This window comes from Phyllobates terribilis, unplaced genomic scaffold (genome assembly GCF_046119375.1).
Source record: "Phyllobates terribilis strain yellow unplaced genomic scaffold, ASM4611937v1 Scaffold_11__3_contigs__length_659146591, whole genome shotgun sequence".
Taxonomy (NCBI): Eukaryota; Metazoa; Chordata; class Amphibia; order Anura; family Dendrobatidae; genus Phyllobates; species Phyllobates terribilis.
This window is the reverse complement of record NW_027362771.1, coordinates 344,360,840-344,376,291: the sequence shown is the minus strand read 5'-3', so window position 1 is coordinate 344,376,291 and position 15,452 is coordinate 344,360,840. Positions and strand designations below refer to the sequence as shown.

Genomic DNA, 15,452 nt, shown 5'->3' with positions numbered 1-15,452 from the left:
TCTTCCCACCAGCCCAGGAGCAAATTAGCATAAGAGGGAGCACATGGGCTCCCCATTGCTGTGCCCCTGAGCTGGTGGAAATATTCCCCATCGAACGTGAAGACGTTGTTATTGAGACAAAATTCAAGGAGTTTCAAGGTGAACTCATTATGTATAGTGAATTGTCTACCCCTTGATCTTAGGTAGTAGTCAACGGCTCTTAAACCAAATTCATGGGGGATCGAGGAGTATAAGGCTTCTACATCCACACTCCCCAAAATCATGTCTTGCTCTAATACAACACCCTCGAGTTTCCTCAAGAGGTCCGCTGTGTCACGCACATACGAATTTAAAGCTATCACAAATGGTCTCAGAATTTTATCAATATATGTGCCTGCCTTATGTGTGAGGCTGTTAATTCCAGACACAATGGGTCTTGCTTTTAGTGGTTCCAGACCTTTTATGGACTTTGTTGTATTAGAGCAAGACATGATTTTGGGGAGTGTGGATGTAGAAGCCTTATACTCCTCGATCCCCCATGAATTTGGTTTAAGAGCCGTTGACTACTACCTAAGATCAAGGGGTAGACAATTCACTATACATAAGGAGTTCACCTTGAAACTCCTTGAATTTTGTCTCAATAACAACGTCTTCACGTTCGATGGGGAATATTTCCACCAGCTCAGGGGCACAGCAATGGGGAGCCCATGTGCTCCCTCTTATGCTAATTTGCTCCTGGGCTGGTGGGAAGAAACCATGGTTTTTAATGAGTGTGACCTAGCCAACGGGGTTGTCATGTGGCTGCGATTTATTGACGATGTTTTTGTGATATGGAACGGAACACCGGATAGTTTCCGTGAATTCGTCGCAAGACTTAATGACAACCCGATTGGTCTACTATTTACATCGGAAGTGAATAGAACAAAATTGGCCTTTTAGATGTATTGGTTCACAGAGAGGCTAATGGCGAATTAAGGACAGAAACCTTTAGAAAACCAACAGCAACTAATACCCTCCTGAGATGGGAAAGCAATCATCCAGTCCCACTCAAGAGAGGTATCCCAAAGGGTCAATTTTTAAGGCTCAGGAGGAATTGCTCTGATGTTAATGACTATGAAAGACAAGCTTGGGACTTGAGAAACAGATTTCTAGATAGAGGATACCCCAAAAAGGTTCTGAATCAGGCCTATAGAGAGTCTTTGGTGAGAGAGAGAAGTGAGCTATTGGTTCCAAAAGCCAAACATCAAGAAGAGTCTACAATTAGATTCATAACACGATTCTGTAATAAATCTCAACAGGTCAAACAGATTTTTAAGAAACATTGGGGTATCCTTCGTATGGATGAGGACGTTGGAGATAAATTGGCCTCACAACCACAAATTACCTATCGTAGAGGGAGGTCCCTTAGGGATCGTCTCGTCCATAGTCATTTTTTGTCTAAGCGTAGTCCCACATGGTTGGATCGAGGGGTTTCTGGCTGCTATCGGTGTAATAACTGCAAGGCATGTTCTGCCATGACCCAGGGTAATACTTTCAGGAGCTTTGTCAAGGGGAGGGAGTTCAAGATTAGGGAACTCATAAATTGTCGATCGAAGGGAGTGATATACAAAGCGACATGTATATGTAAATTGGAATATATTGGGAAGACACGAAGGGAGTTTAAGAAAAGGATATTAGAACACTTACGTGATATAAAAAACAAGAAAGATACCCCAATAGCTAATCATGTAAACACTATGCACCAGGGGGATGCCAATGTCATTAAATTTATGGGCATTGAAAAGGTGACACCTTCGATAAGAGGAGGAAACTGGGATTTACGCATTTTACAAAAGGAAACTCGTTGGATCTTTACCCTGGGCACCACTACCCCACTTGGTATGAATGAGATTCTTTCCTTTGCCCCATTCCTTCCAGAATAGGGACAGAATAGGGTTAAGTAGATAGGGAAAGCCACCGTAGAGTGGGGGCGCCATTTGCGCAGGATTTGTAGGGTGCCAACCTCCACGTAGGTAGGGTAAGCAGATTAGTTATTACTATAGTTGTTTCATTAGGGCCTCCCCCCCCTTTTTCTTCTGTTTCTCTTGAGAGGTCCGCTGTGGCTTTGGTGATTGATTAATATATTATTCTTTGAAACTATTTGTCCCACGGGAACCCCCATGTAACATACCGAAGCATTGCACTTATATGGTCTTTTCTATCTCGATAAAAACCTTTTTAATCCATGATCTATTTGTATAAATTTATGGAGAGAACTGTACGTGTTTACTTAGACAATTAGGCAGTTTTTCTGGTGACTAACAGATAGAGCCTTCTTACACATTATTATTATTTGGGGTATTTGTTTTGATAGAGATGTGGACAACGGAGGGTGGCCTTTTCCCGCTGTTGAAAATCCTTTATCCCACTTAATATGATTGCTGGATCGCATGGGGGAGGAACCTGTGGGTTCCAGCATGGCGTGAGGCGGCACCACGTATTGGTAAGGTGATGCGTGTTTCCTAGCAGCACGCTTGCGTTCCATATCCATGGGAACGCGTGACGTTGACTTCCGGTAACGGGGTATTCTGGGACCGGAAGTGCGTTCCATGCCCATGGTAACGCGTGATGTTTACTTCCGGCAGTGTGGTATTCTGGGACCGGAAACACGTCACGGTCAGCGCGGTAATTATGAAGGAGCGCGGCTTAACGCACGCATATAAAGCAGGGCATAATGTGTACCCACTTGAGGCATTAGGATATGATTAAGGAACCAATGCAGGAATGAGGAATGATATACCCTTAATGAAGAGGAACTATATACCCCTGATGAAGGATTGAAACGCGTCGGGATGTTCCGTGGACAAACTGATCACCTATAATGTAAAGGGGGAGCAGACATAAAAAGACCCCGGGTGAGATGTTTCCATGTTCTATGAGGATTTAAATGCCTGGATGGTAATAGAAGGCTCCTCATAGTTCTATTTCTGTATACATACCTACCATTTAATAATGGCTTGTTATGTCTATGGGTATATGCAGATATAGGTATGATCACCGTATATATTGCTGTATGGGTATTTGGTGAGGTATACCTCGGCTTGGGATGTTCCATGGATTAACTCATCACCTGGAATGTAAAGGGGGAGCAGATATATATAAAAAGACCCCGGGTGAGATGTTTCCATGTTTTATGAGGATTGAGTGCCTGGATGATAATAGAAGGCCCCTCATAGCTCTATTTGATTGTATACTTATTTACCATTTAATAATGGCTGGTTTTGTCTGTGGGTATACACAGATATAGGTATAATCACCGTCTATATTGCTATATGGGCATTTGGTGAGATATACCTTGTTTTTTTGCGTATCTGTGGGGTTCTCTTTTTGGACTTCATAGCTTGAATACCTTCATTATTCTTACTTATGCTGGACCTAATAGGGCCTGATATTCTGTCCAGCTATATCGTAGATATTTATATCTTTTTACTTATGATACACCATATGGGCATCATGTTATAAATTTCTTTTTAGACTTTTCATTAATAAAAGTTATATTTTATGTACTGGACTGGTTTTTGGCAGGCATTTCTTTCCCTTTAAATTTCTTCTGAAAAAACCCAAAAGGAAAAATAAAAGTGCATGAAAAATCTCTAATGCTTATTTAAGAGTGGACTTCATGTAGTACCTGCACTAAAAATGCATTAAATGTCTTGAGTCAAACCCAATTCAAAAATCACAAAAAAAAAAAAGCAAAAATTAGGCGGCAGATTGCTATTGTGTGTTTCGTGCGGACACCTGCAGAAAAAACACAGCATTTACACTACATGGAAATAAGACCTAACAGTTCTAGCAGATTAGATGTGTTTTCATGAGAATTTATGCACAATGTGTGTTCAAAGGGAATCTGCCAGCAGGTTTTTGCCATGTAACCTGACAGCAGCATGATTAAGGACAGAGATCCTGATTCCAGCGATGTATTATTTAGTTTACTAAGTGCAGCATTTATGATAGATCACAGTTTTCTCTGCTGCAGATCTAGCAGAGCTCAGTTGTCGAGTCATGTGTAACCCCACCCACACCACAGCTTTCTGTATACATTGTATAGTGATAAAGCTGCTGATCAGTGCTGGCTGGGGGCGTGTTTGGACTAGGATGCACGAGGCCAGTTGTCCTGTAGCGATAATATGCTGCTGTTAAAACACTGATTGTATTGAAATAGCAAAACGCAGCTCAGTAAGTGACACATCGCTAGAATTGGGGTCTCTTCCACTACATTATGGTGCTCTCAGATAACATAACAAAAACCTGGTGATAGATTCCCTTTAAAGGACACTGCAGAACTGTGTGTTCTTCCCCACAGACTTCTACGGGAGCCCGAAAGAACACATTTAAAATTGCAATTGCATTTTTAAAATGCAAAACTGCAACATGTATGCAATAACATTAGAAAATGCTGTGTCAAATCCACACTAAAAAGTAAAAAAAACAAACAAACAATAAACAGAACAGATTGCTAGAGCATATTTGGTGTAGACATTTGTGGAAAACATGGAAAGAAAATTGCAGAGTTTACAAAAGTGGAAACATGGCCTTGAAGGAAACATTATAAACTTCCATCACTTCCAGTAGTGCTCACGTGATGACCACACAGGTGACCAATTTGTTGATAAGTGACAGATGACTGCATCTAAAACAACGTGAAGAATCACTATATTGGAAATATTGGGAAAATGTATATACTTCCATTAGTAAATATACTTACATCCTTAAGTTTAAAATTAGAACAGCACATATTATTCCCATGACAAGGGCCCGATCAGCTCTTTCGCCACTTGAACAATTATGAGCATTATATAAAGAGGATAGCACTTCCTCCTCACTTGGCAGTGAAACAAGTGCAGCAGATGTCCAAAAACCACCAATACACCAAATATTTTGCCTGATTATAAAACTAGATAAAGTAATGCCCAAAGGAAGCTTTCAGCTCAGTCGTGGAATAGAAAATGCCCATAACACAGCACTTGTCAAGCTAATAATGTCCAGTGATGAATAATGTATGAGGATAGTGGATGCCCTTGTGTGCAGGGAGCATTATTAAATCCAGCAATTGATCTTCTTTGTAGCTTTATACTCAAGCAGCAAAGCAATATATAGCTTGTTTATACTTCATTGCACCAAAAAAAAAAAAAAGTTAACGGCCTTATAGTGAGCCAGTCAATGTGACCATACTGAATGTAATAAAGTGTGATCAAAGAGATAAATATAGTGTTACTGGGAAAGACTCAGTACAGCTTGCTCACTCTAAGCTTAGGAGTCCAGTGGGTGGTGTCAATTAAAAACTGACAGGCTTTAATGTGTTAGTGTGCATAGTAAGAGAGCTGTAAGCCCCCTGCCCAGGACCAGCCCCCTGCACTACTACCAAAGCCCCCTGCCCAGGACCAGCCCCCTGCACTACTACCAAGCCCCCTGCCCAGGACCAGCCACCTGCACTACTACCAAGCCCCCTGCACTACCACCAAGCCCCCTGCCCAGGACCAGCCCCCTGCACTACTATCAAGCCCCCTGCCCAGGACCAGCCCCCCTGCACTACTACCAAGCCCCCTGCCCAGGACCAGCCCCCCTGCACTACTACCAAGCCCCCTGCCCAGGACCAGCCCCCTGCACTACTACCAAGCCCCCTACCCAGGACCAGCCCCCTGCACTACTACCAAGCCCCCTGCCCAGGACCAGCCCCCTGCACTACTACCAAGCCCCCTGCCCAGGACCAGCCCCCTGCACTACTACTAAGCCCCCTGCCCTACTACCAAAGCCCCCTGCCCAGGACCAGCCTCCTGCACTACTACCAAGCCCCCTGGCCAGGACCAGCCCCCTGCACTACTACCAAGCCCCCTGCCCAGGACCAGCCCCCTGCACTACTACCAAGCCCCCTGCCCAGGACCAGCCCCCTGCACTACCACCAAGCCCCCTGCCCAGGACCAGCCCCCTGCACTACTATCAAGCCCCCTGCCCAGGACCAGCCCCCCTGCACTACTACCAAGCCCCCTGCCCAGGACCAGCCCCCCTGCACTACTACCAAGCCCCCTGCCCAGGACCAGCCCCCTGCACTACTACCAAGCCCCCTGCCCAGGACCAGCCCCCTGCACTACTACCAAGCCCCCTGCCCAGGACCAGCCCCCTGCCCTACTACCAAAGCCCCCTGCCCAGGACCAGCCCCCTGCACTACTACCAAGCCCCCTGGCCAGGACCAGCCCCCTGCACTACTACCAAGCCCCCTGCACTACTAAGCTCAGAGTGATCAGATACTTAGATTAACAGAATACAAGGTTCCATCGTCTGCAGTTAACTAAACGAGCCAAGTTCCCCCTTTAAGGACAACCCCGTTCCCCAACTTATAATTGTTAATAGTGTTTTTTCCCAGAACTTGAACACGGACAGTGTAACCATAGGATAGACCACTAATGTTAGATCAATGGAATACGACCCTTGGCAACTAAGTTGTTTAATGGGGTCTATTCAGAGAAGTAGGTTACTGACAATATTATTATACTCCAATTATTATTATTATTATTACACGCCAGTATTGAAGTGTTTACAGGATCTCCCATCTTCTTATTGATATGGCTTCAGTGGACATTCAAAATACTTATTGCATCATTTATCGGATTCTAATGAATTGCTGTTAATATTTATATTGTATTAAAAATGAAAAATAAAAGGCTTGGTTATTTTTAGTTTTTTTTTTTTAATTGTCTATTCAGTGCTACGTCCTCTTCATTCTGGGAACAGATGCCCACCAATAAGGCAGCCTGCTGAACCACAATATATCAGTAGCGGTCACATACAAAGTAACACTTCTGGTTTCCAGAAATCTATCACATCATAAAACGGAAAAATTATTCTGCCTTTTACACCAGCAGATTTCCCTTTTTAAACTAGACAATAATACTGGTTAACCAGTGCCCAAAAAGTGATATAGAGAAGTGTTCAGGGATTTGATGAGGTTATTTGGTGCCATTTACTTGTGCATCAACACGAGAGTGGTGATGGTAACTAGTGTTGAGTGAATTTGTTCGGAAATTCAAATTTGGGTTCGGGGTTCCGGCTTGTTCGTGCCAAAAAATCAGCTCCGCCCATGAACATCCCTGATTTGTCACACAGATAACATCTGCGTGACAGTGTGGCAAATCAGGATGTTCATGGGGGGAGCCGAATCTTTGGCGCGAACAAGTCGGAACCCCGAACACGAATTTGAAATGCCGAACAAATTCACTCAACACTAAAGGTAACGTCCCCACATACCTGCACGACTGGGAGGAATCACCCTCGTCCCTGCAGGTAAGTGGGAACATGACTTCCCCAGCAGCACACTCCTCCCGATGAAGAAGTGAATGACCTAAACCCCCAACTAAATCCCAGAAGGTCCCTCCTATGTCAGTTTTGGGTAACTGATGACCACATGCTTAGCCTGTTTAGAGCATGCCCAGGGCTGTGGAGTCGGAGTCGTGGAGTCGGAGTCGGAGTTAGTTTTGGTTGGAGTCGGAGTCGGTAGAAATGTACCGACTGAGACTCCAGCTTTAAAAAAAATGTATTAATATTTCAGAATTGAACTTTCATATGAATTTTATAAATGTTACTCAAATATATATGTTCTATCAAACTATGAACAACAGTGATAAGCAGTTCTGCTGGAGATAGAGACATTTCTTACTTCTTGTGTGTCACTGTTCTCCACTGCCCTTATCTAATCTTATACTTGGTTAACCTCATGCTGCCCCAACCCCCCTACTTACAATGTATGAAACTGAAAGTGAAAATGTGTTGCAAATTCTTAGTAGTAAAGCTCCTCCTCTAGACTAGATGTTTACTAGGTGTGCGTCTTCCAAGCATCTCACAGCTGCTACTCAGAAGAGGAAGACTGTAAGAAGTATTATCCTTTCAACAAACTTTGCATCAGTTAACTGTGAGTACATGAGGAATAACAGTATAACTGACCACTATATCAGTTGTATGACCTGGCAATAATTTTGTACAATTGTTTTTAGGAAAAACAATTGTCATTTGGATTGTGAATGCAGAATTAAAAACCTGAGAATGTCAAAGAAGCGTCACAATAAATCAGCTGTATTTGAACATTTCACCATCACTCAAGATAAAAAACATTATGTCTGTCAGTGTATGACAAATGATCCAGACGAAAACAAATGCTGTGAAGCCAAGATCAGTGCATATTCAGGCAAAGATAAAAATGCTCCTACCAGAGCTTCTAATCTAAAGAGACATTTACAGCGCTTTCATCCAGAAGTACTGAAAGCAGTGGATGAGAAAGACTGCATCCAAACCAATGAACCAGTGCCCAGCTCTTCCAGCCAAACAAAGGAGCAGAGAACTTTGCAGCCATCAGTTGCAAGATATTTTGTCAGTGACAAAGTTACTGTGACAATGACAGTAGATACATTTAAAAAACAGATCATAGAGCTAGTTGTAAAGGATAGTGTGCCTATTTCATTATTTTCACGACCAGCTTTTGTGTGTCTGAATGGGGAAATGGCCCGCAAGCTTGGTGTTTCTCTGGAGAGAGAGAGTATTAGAAAATTAGTAATCGAAGCAGCTTTTAAACAAAAGGAAGAACTTAAAAAAACTCAAGGGACGCTTTCTGTTTCATAAAATGGATGCCTGCACACGTCACAGAGTGAACTATTTTGCCATCAAAGTCCGATTTGTTTGTGACAAAAATGAAATAGTTACCAAGACATTGGCAGTAAAAGACACCAAAGCTCATCACACCAGTGAGTTTCTCCAGGTCTTGGTGGAAAAGGTTCTGCAAGACTATGAACTTAAAAAAGAGCAAGTTCTTTCTGTCGTAACTGACAATGCTTCAAATATGATAAGTACTATTAAGCTAATGAATGAGAGTAATGATGGTGACCAGCAGCTAGAAGAACATTCTGGGTCCACAGACACACATGTTTGAAATAGAGGAACACAGTATTGTAACTGAGGAGCAAACTGAAGTTGCTTCAGATGAACAGCAACATAATAGTTTAGATGATCTTGTTGAAACTGTGTCAATACGTTCTTTCATTCATCACATGCGCTGTGTTGTGCATACGCTACAGCTGGCTATAAGAGACAGTCTGCAAGAAGGACATGCTGCTGCACTGATTGGCAAGGTGAGAAAATTGGCTACTGTTGCCAGAACCCCTAAAGTTGACTCAATTTTGAAGAGACGTGCTGGAAAAGGGGCAATTATTGATCAAGCCACACGATGGGGCAGTACTTACTTAATGATTCAGCGCTTGGTTGAACTGAAAACCTTTCTTGTAGACATGGCTAACCCTCAACTGACGCTAAATGAAAGTCAGTGGAATCAGGTCACTGAGCTGGAAAAATTGCTAGAGCACCCATTTACAGTGACTAAAAAATTACAAGCAGAGGACTTAACTCCAGTTATTTTCTTAAAGGAGTGGAAGAACCTGATGTTTCACCTGTCCCAAAGAGGAGAGTTAATTTCAAATGGCATTGCTACATCAATGAAACGGAGAGAGGAGCTACTATTACAAAATAACATTCTTTTGGCAGCTGTTTATGTAGACCCAATGCATCGGATTCTTCTAGATCAGTGGTCCCCAACCTTTTTTGCACCAGGGACCGGCTTGAAGCAAGATCATTTTTCCATGGCCCAGCAAGGAGGGGGTGGGGTGGGCGGGGCTTTGGTCATATGGGGGCGGGGTAATGGAGGGATTTGGAGTTTAGTGCATACTTATCATATAGTGTAGACCAGGTCCCCGCCAGGAGCTATGCCAGGAGCCCCACATAATGTGCTGTGCCAGGAGCCGCATCACTGAGGCCCCATCACGCCCTGCAGCAGGACAGGGCAGCTGTCCTGACAGCTGCTGTTCAGCTGCATTTACTTCATCCCAGGGGCGGACACAGACTGTAGTGGGCCCCTGTGCAAGAAATTTTTGGGGCCCCCCCCCGCCCTTCATAAGGCAACAAAGTTATGTAAACATAACCCCCCCATGTGCATCTCTCACCCCCCCATGTGCAGCTCACCCCCGTGCATCTCTCATCCCCCTCCGTGCATCTCTCATCCCCCTCCGTGCATCTCTCATCCCCCTCCGTGCATCTCTCATCCCCCTCCGTGCATCTCTCATCCCCCCCCGTGCATCTCTCATCCCCCCCCGTGCATCTCTCATCCCCCCCCCGTGCATCTCTCACCCCCCCGTGCATCTCTCACCCCCCCGTGCATCTCTCATCTCTCCCCTCCCTCCCATGTGCATCTCTCATCTCTCCCCTCCCCCCATGTGCATCTCTCATCTCTCCCCTCCCTCCCATGTGCATCTCTCATCTCTCCCCTCCCCCATGTGCATCTCTCATCTCTCCCCTCCCCCCCATGTGGATCTCTCATCTCTCCCCTCCCCCATGTGCATCTCTCATCTCTCCCCTCCCCCATGTGCATCTCTCATCTCTCCCCTCCCCCCATGTGCATCTCTCATCTCTCCCCTCCCCCCATGTGCATCTCTCATCTCTCCCCTCCCCCCCACTCCTAGTTAATTGTATTTAAAAAAAAATAAAACTTGTTATACTTACCCCCATGCGATCCCTGCAGAATCCTGGCGCTCGTCCAAATCGCTGACACCAGGTTCTCCTGACTTCCGGCCATGTGACGGCGCCGTCACATGACCGGAAGTCAGGGGAATCATGAAGGTGCTGCCGCAGCAGCGCAGCGCTAAGATGTCCCGGACCCGGCGCTTAGCATGCGGCCGGGGGCCCCATGAGGAGAGAGACGCACAAGAGGGGGGCTCCGAGGGGGCTCCTACCGGCCGGGCCCCATACTGGAGTCAGGGCAGTCATGCCCTGATGGCGGCCCTGCTGGAGGCTGGAGGGGCCCCCTCTCCCCGCGGACCGGCTGAAAAACCCCAACGGCCCGGTCCTGGTCCGCGGACCGGCGGTTGGGGACCTCTGTTCTAGATGATCAACAGCTAACTAAAGGAAAAGAAGCTCTGTTTGAAATAGCAGTAAGGATGAAAGGGTTGCAGAACAGTCAGGAGGAACAAGAAGAATTTGGTCGTCCTGCCACATCTTCACCCTCATCATCAACTGATGAAGAATTTAATTTCGAAAAATATTTGGATCACAAGGACCGTGCAAAGCGTTCCCGCATAGAAGAAGAGTCATCCCCATCAAAGAACACAGCCAGTACATTTCAGCAGAATTTTTCATGTGCACTAAAAGAAATTGAGAAATGTGACCGTTCATCAAAAATAACAGTGCAACAAGCGATTCCTCTGTATCCTGACATTGTCAGAGATGTTGCCCGAGTGGTTACTGCTTTGCCTCCAACCCAAGTTAGTGTAGAGAGGTTGTTCTCTGCTCTCAAAATAATTAGATCAGATTTGAGGGCATCCATGAAGGAGGATCTGACAGAGGCAATACTTTTTCTGAGGACAAATTTATAGATTTCTTCTTATTAACTGCATAACAGTGTTTATTGCATATTTACTTACAAGAGTTTAGAAAAGTTTAGAAAAGTTATTTGCTATATTCTAATAAATATAGTTTTTGCTCTAAGTGGTCTGATTACTTATATGATGGTGAGAAACTGAATAAGCACGATGTTAATATTTTACAACAGTAAATTTATTGTTACGAATTGGCCATTTATGAAGGAGTCGGAGCCGGAGTCGGAACCTGATAAAATCCAGGAGTCGGAGTCGCAACTGTGGCTTACTGACTCCACAGCCCTGAGCATGCCTGTATCTACACAGCCATTACGAGGGTCCAGACAGACTTCTCCATACTCAAAAAATAAGGGGCTAAATACACACTGTATAGGAAATTTTGCTCCCATTGGTTTCCACTAGTTATACTCAGGAAACGGGACTATGGCCGTTGAAATTACTCTGAGAATCGTATGCATTTTGGTTTGACGACATCCCACTGATGAAAATTTGACAGTAACAGGTTAAGGCTCACATTTGATTTTCTTTATCATTGCGAGTGCAAACGCTTAATAATGAATTCTCAATCTGCTATTGTGCAAGACATGACACATTATGGAGAGGTAGGGGTATGCTTACATAAATGCTCCGTGCCAATGACTAAGCGTTTAACACAGCATTTTCTTGCCTCAATTCTGAAGAAAAATTAATCTTTCAGTCACTTCACTGAAAATCTGACAAAATTCCTACCATAAGGGTACATTCACCCATCTATTTTTACATCTGTGTAAAACAGACCCTTTTTCTCTTGTGTCAGCCATTTTGCCTCAGTTTAGTTCATTTTTAAAAACGGATGCAGAAAAAAGGTATGAACCCTTAGGCCTTGTGCACACGCTGAGTATTTGGTGAGGTTTTTTTACCTCAGTATTTGTAAGCCAAAACCAGGAGTGGGTGATAAATACAGAAGCTGTGCAACATGTTTCTATTAGGTTATGTTCACACGTTGCATTTTGCTGAGTTTTTTTCCACAGGCAAAACCTGCTCTCTAGGTAGTAAAGAAGCAACGTTGAAAAAGCAGGTTTTTCTGAGATTCTGTGGCGTTTTTTAACTGCCTTTTTGTCAGGTACATTTGTCTCTTGTGCATGTGGATAAAGTTTAGTGCATAAAAAAATAACTTGATTCAACTTCCCCAGGTTTTGGCAACAAAAACGCAGCAAAAGTTGATACCTGTGTTTTTTGATGGGTTTTTGCACTACCCCATTGAAGTGTCAATGGGTGAAAAACGCTGAAAGAAGTGACCTACTGCATTTTGCAAAAACCCAGCTCTTTGACAAAACAGTCAGGGAAGAAAACCAAGCTGTGTGCATGAGATTTCTGAAATCTTAGACTTTGCTGGTACTGTAAAATACGGCTGAAAATTAGAATTATAAAAAAAAAAAACACGCTGCAAAACCGCAACTTGACTGTTTCCTGGTCTGAGGTAAAATACTGACCAAATAGTCAACATATGCACGTGGCCTTATTTATCCATTGACACTTGGGGTATGTGCACACAACGACTTTTTCAGGCAGTTATTCTAAGTAACCCACCTGAAAACCTCTAAAGAAAAGCTAAAAGAAGTATGGACATTTGTACAGCAATGTGAAAACAATTTGCTGTGTGTATGGTCAGTTTTGTTCACTTCTTGTAACGACCTTAACTTTCCAAAGCTGTGAAGCCACTCACCATTTTATATATACACAAGAAAAAAAAATGAAATGGCAAATCCGCCCAAAAAAAAACCCCACAACTACAAAGACGCTTCTGGAAAAACTAGGACTTATCCTGTAACGTCTTCTGCTTGAAAAATTTGGTGGGTTCTTCCTAGTGTAAAAAATGTCGTGTGCACATAGCCTTAATAATGAATCTGTTAAAAATAAAAAAAATAAAAAAAACACATCTGAAGTACAAAGTATGTCTTCCGTTTTTCACCCGTTTTATATTGATCTTCATAGACTTTAATGGCAGAGTCTGATCCACAAAATGGAGAATAGGACATAATCCGAATCTCATGGATCTGAAAAATGAATCTGTTTTTTATATGGATGCGTGAATGGATCAATGACATGAAATGGGTCACAGGGCTGTTGGTTTAAAAAATAAAACGACCAGCACACGGATGTCTGAATGCAGCCGTATAGACGTTGAGAAACTGAAAATCCACAGCCTGTTCTCAGATGCACAGTGGAAAAATCCACTGCAAGTACAATACTCTATTCACTAGCAGTAGACTGGAAATGAAACCTCAGCTATGAGACTAAACCAAGTGGGCGCATTATAGTCTGACATTTTCTTGCAAAAATGGAGACATTTAGAAATATCAAAAAAGCTCTTTAGAAAGTAAACGTGCACAGGTGTTTTAGTGTTATTGCCCCTCATCAGTGCAAAGCAGGAGAAAAGGTTGGCTGAGGGAGAGGCCTTTGACAGGGTTTCTAAAGGGTAGACTTGCGAGCCAACTCTGTTTTTTGCGGGCGGGCAGGGTCCGCTCTCCTTTTGTACCACTCGCTGACTTGTATTGTTCAAGATTATTGTACTTGTTTTTGATTATGTATACTCCTTTTCACATGTAAAGCGCCATGGAATAAATGGCGCAATAATAATAATAATAATAAATAATAATAAGTAAAGTTTCCCTGCTTTACACAGATGAAGGGCAAAAAAACAAACGTCTGCAAATGGAGTTTCTGGCTTTACCTCCTATCCTAAACCATGTGACAAGGCCCATTAACACCTTAGCAATGATGGCCTTGCACTGTCACTGTATGGAGTGAGCTCCGGAGTTAATCCCACTCCATGCAGCATGGATACCAGTTGTGTTATACAGCCAGCACCCAAAAGAAACTAGTGCAATTGGAGCCAACTCTGATTGCATCCGTTTAACCCTTCAACTGAAGCTGTCGAGCATGACAGCAGTATTTAAAAGGGATATCTGGGACTTAGTAAAAATAAATAAAAATGTGCCTAAGCACCAACAGGCAGGTTACCTACCTGTTCTGCTAGGCGCCATTCTTTGCCAGCACAGACCTCTCCCGTCAGAGGTTCAGCTGCCTCTGCTGACGTCATGTCGACAGAGCAGCGGCTTCTTTTCCACTCTGCTCTGATGATGAAGTGTGACTGCTGACATGCTGATTGACAGCCGCATCCACGCTGCCTAACTGGGGAGCTAGCTGTCAATTAGCGTGACGTTGGAAGTCACAACCAGTCGACAGAGCAGGGCAGAAAATAAGCTGCTGCTCTGTCGACGTGACGTCAGCAGAGGCAGCTGAATCGCTGGCAGGGTTCTATGCCGGCAAAGAGTGGTGCTGGGCACAACAGGCAGGTAGGTAGCGACTACATGTGTGTTACTGCTTAGGCAAATTTTTTTTTTATTTACAAAGTCTCAGATATCCCCTTTAAGTGTTTTCAGGATGGCAGCTGTCACTTCTGATGTCCATTGGGAACAGCCTGCTATGCAATCGCAAGATGCTGATTGGTTGTTATGCAGCTGGAGGCCTTCTGAATGCCCCATGTCTGCCATGTGAGATCTCTTATGAAACTAGCCTGTGGCTGCGGTTCATAACATATCATCTATTTCACAACATAGGAAATGTACTTTAAGAGAACTAAATAAAAAAGTGTTAACGCACGCTAAAAAATATATAACAATACCCCCAAAATATAAAAATTTTAAATCACCTCTTTTACCAAATGAAAATACGTATTTGGTACTGTTGTGTGATTGATATCCCAAACTCATAAAATGACAAAATCTTTTGTACTGAAGCATCTAATGAGCATGTGAAAAAGTCATTGTGAAGAGTGGGAGGGGGGTCAGAGTCAGGTGTGACATCACATATTGTGACTTGTGGATCTTGTGTTGTTAACAGTCTAAAGGGGCGTTACCTGTCATTATACTGCCTTTAATGATAAGAAAACTGCCGAAAGAACAGGAAGTGTGATTGTAAAATAGGCCCAATGACCAATGTGAAAATTGCAAGATTACCAATGTTGGTTTTTAAAAGTTTGCATTA

The 15,452-nt window shown here is 43.6% G+C and overlaps 1 protein-coding gene across 2 annotated transcripts in view; it reads right to left on the bottom strand.

Moving 5' to 3' along the window:
* The window catches only part of CSNK1G1 (casein kinase 1 gamma 1), a 92,577-nt gene that overhangs the window by 18,490 nt on the left and 58,635 nt on the right, over positions 1–15,452 (bottom strand). The gene's annotated exons all lie outside the window — the stretch shown is intronic.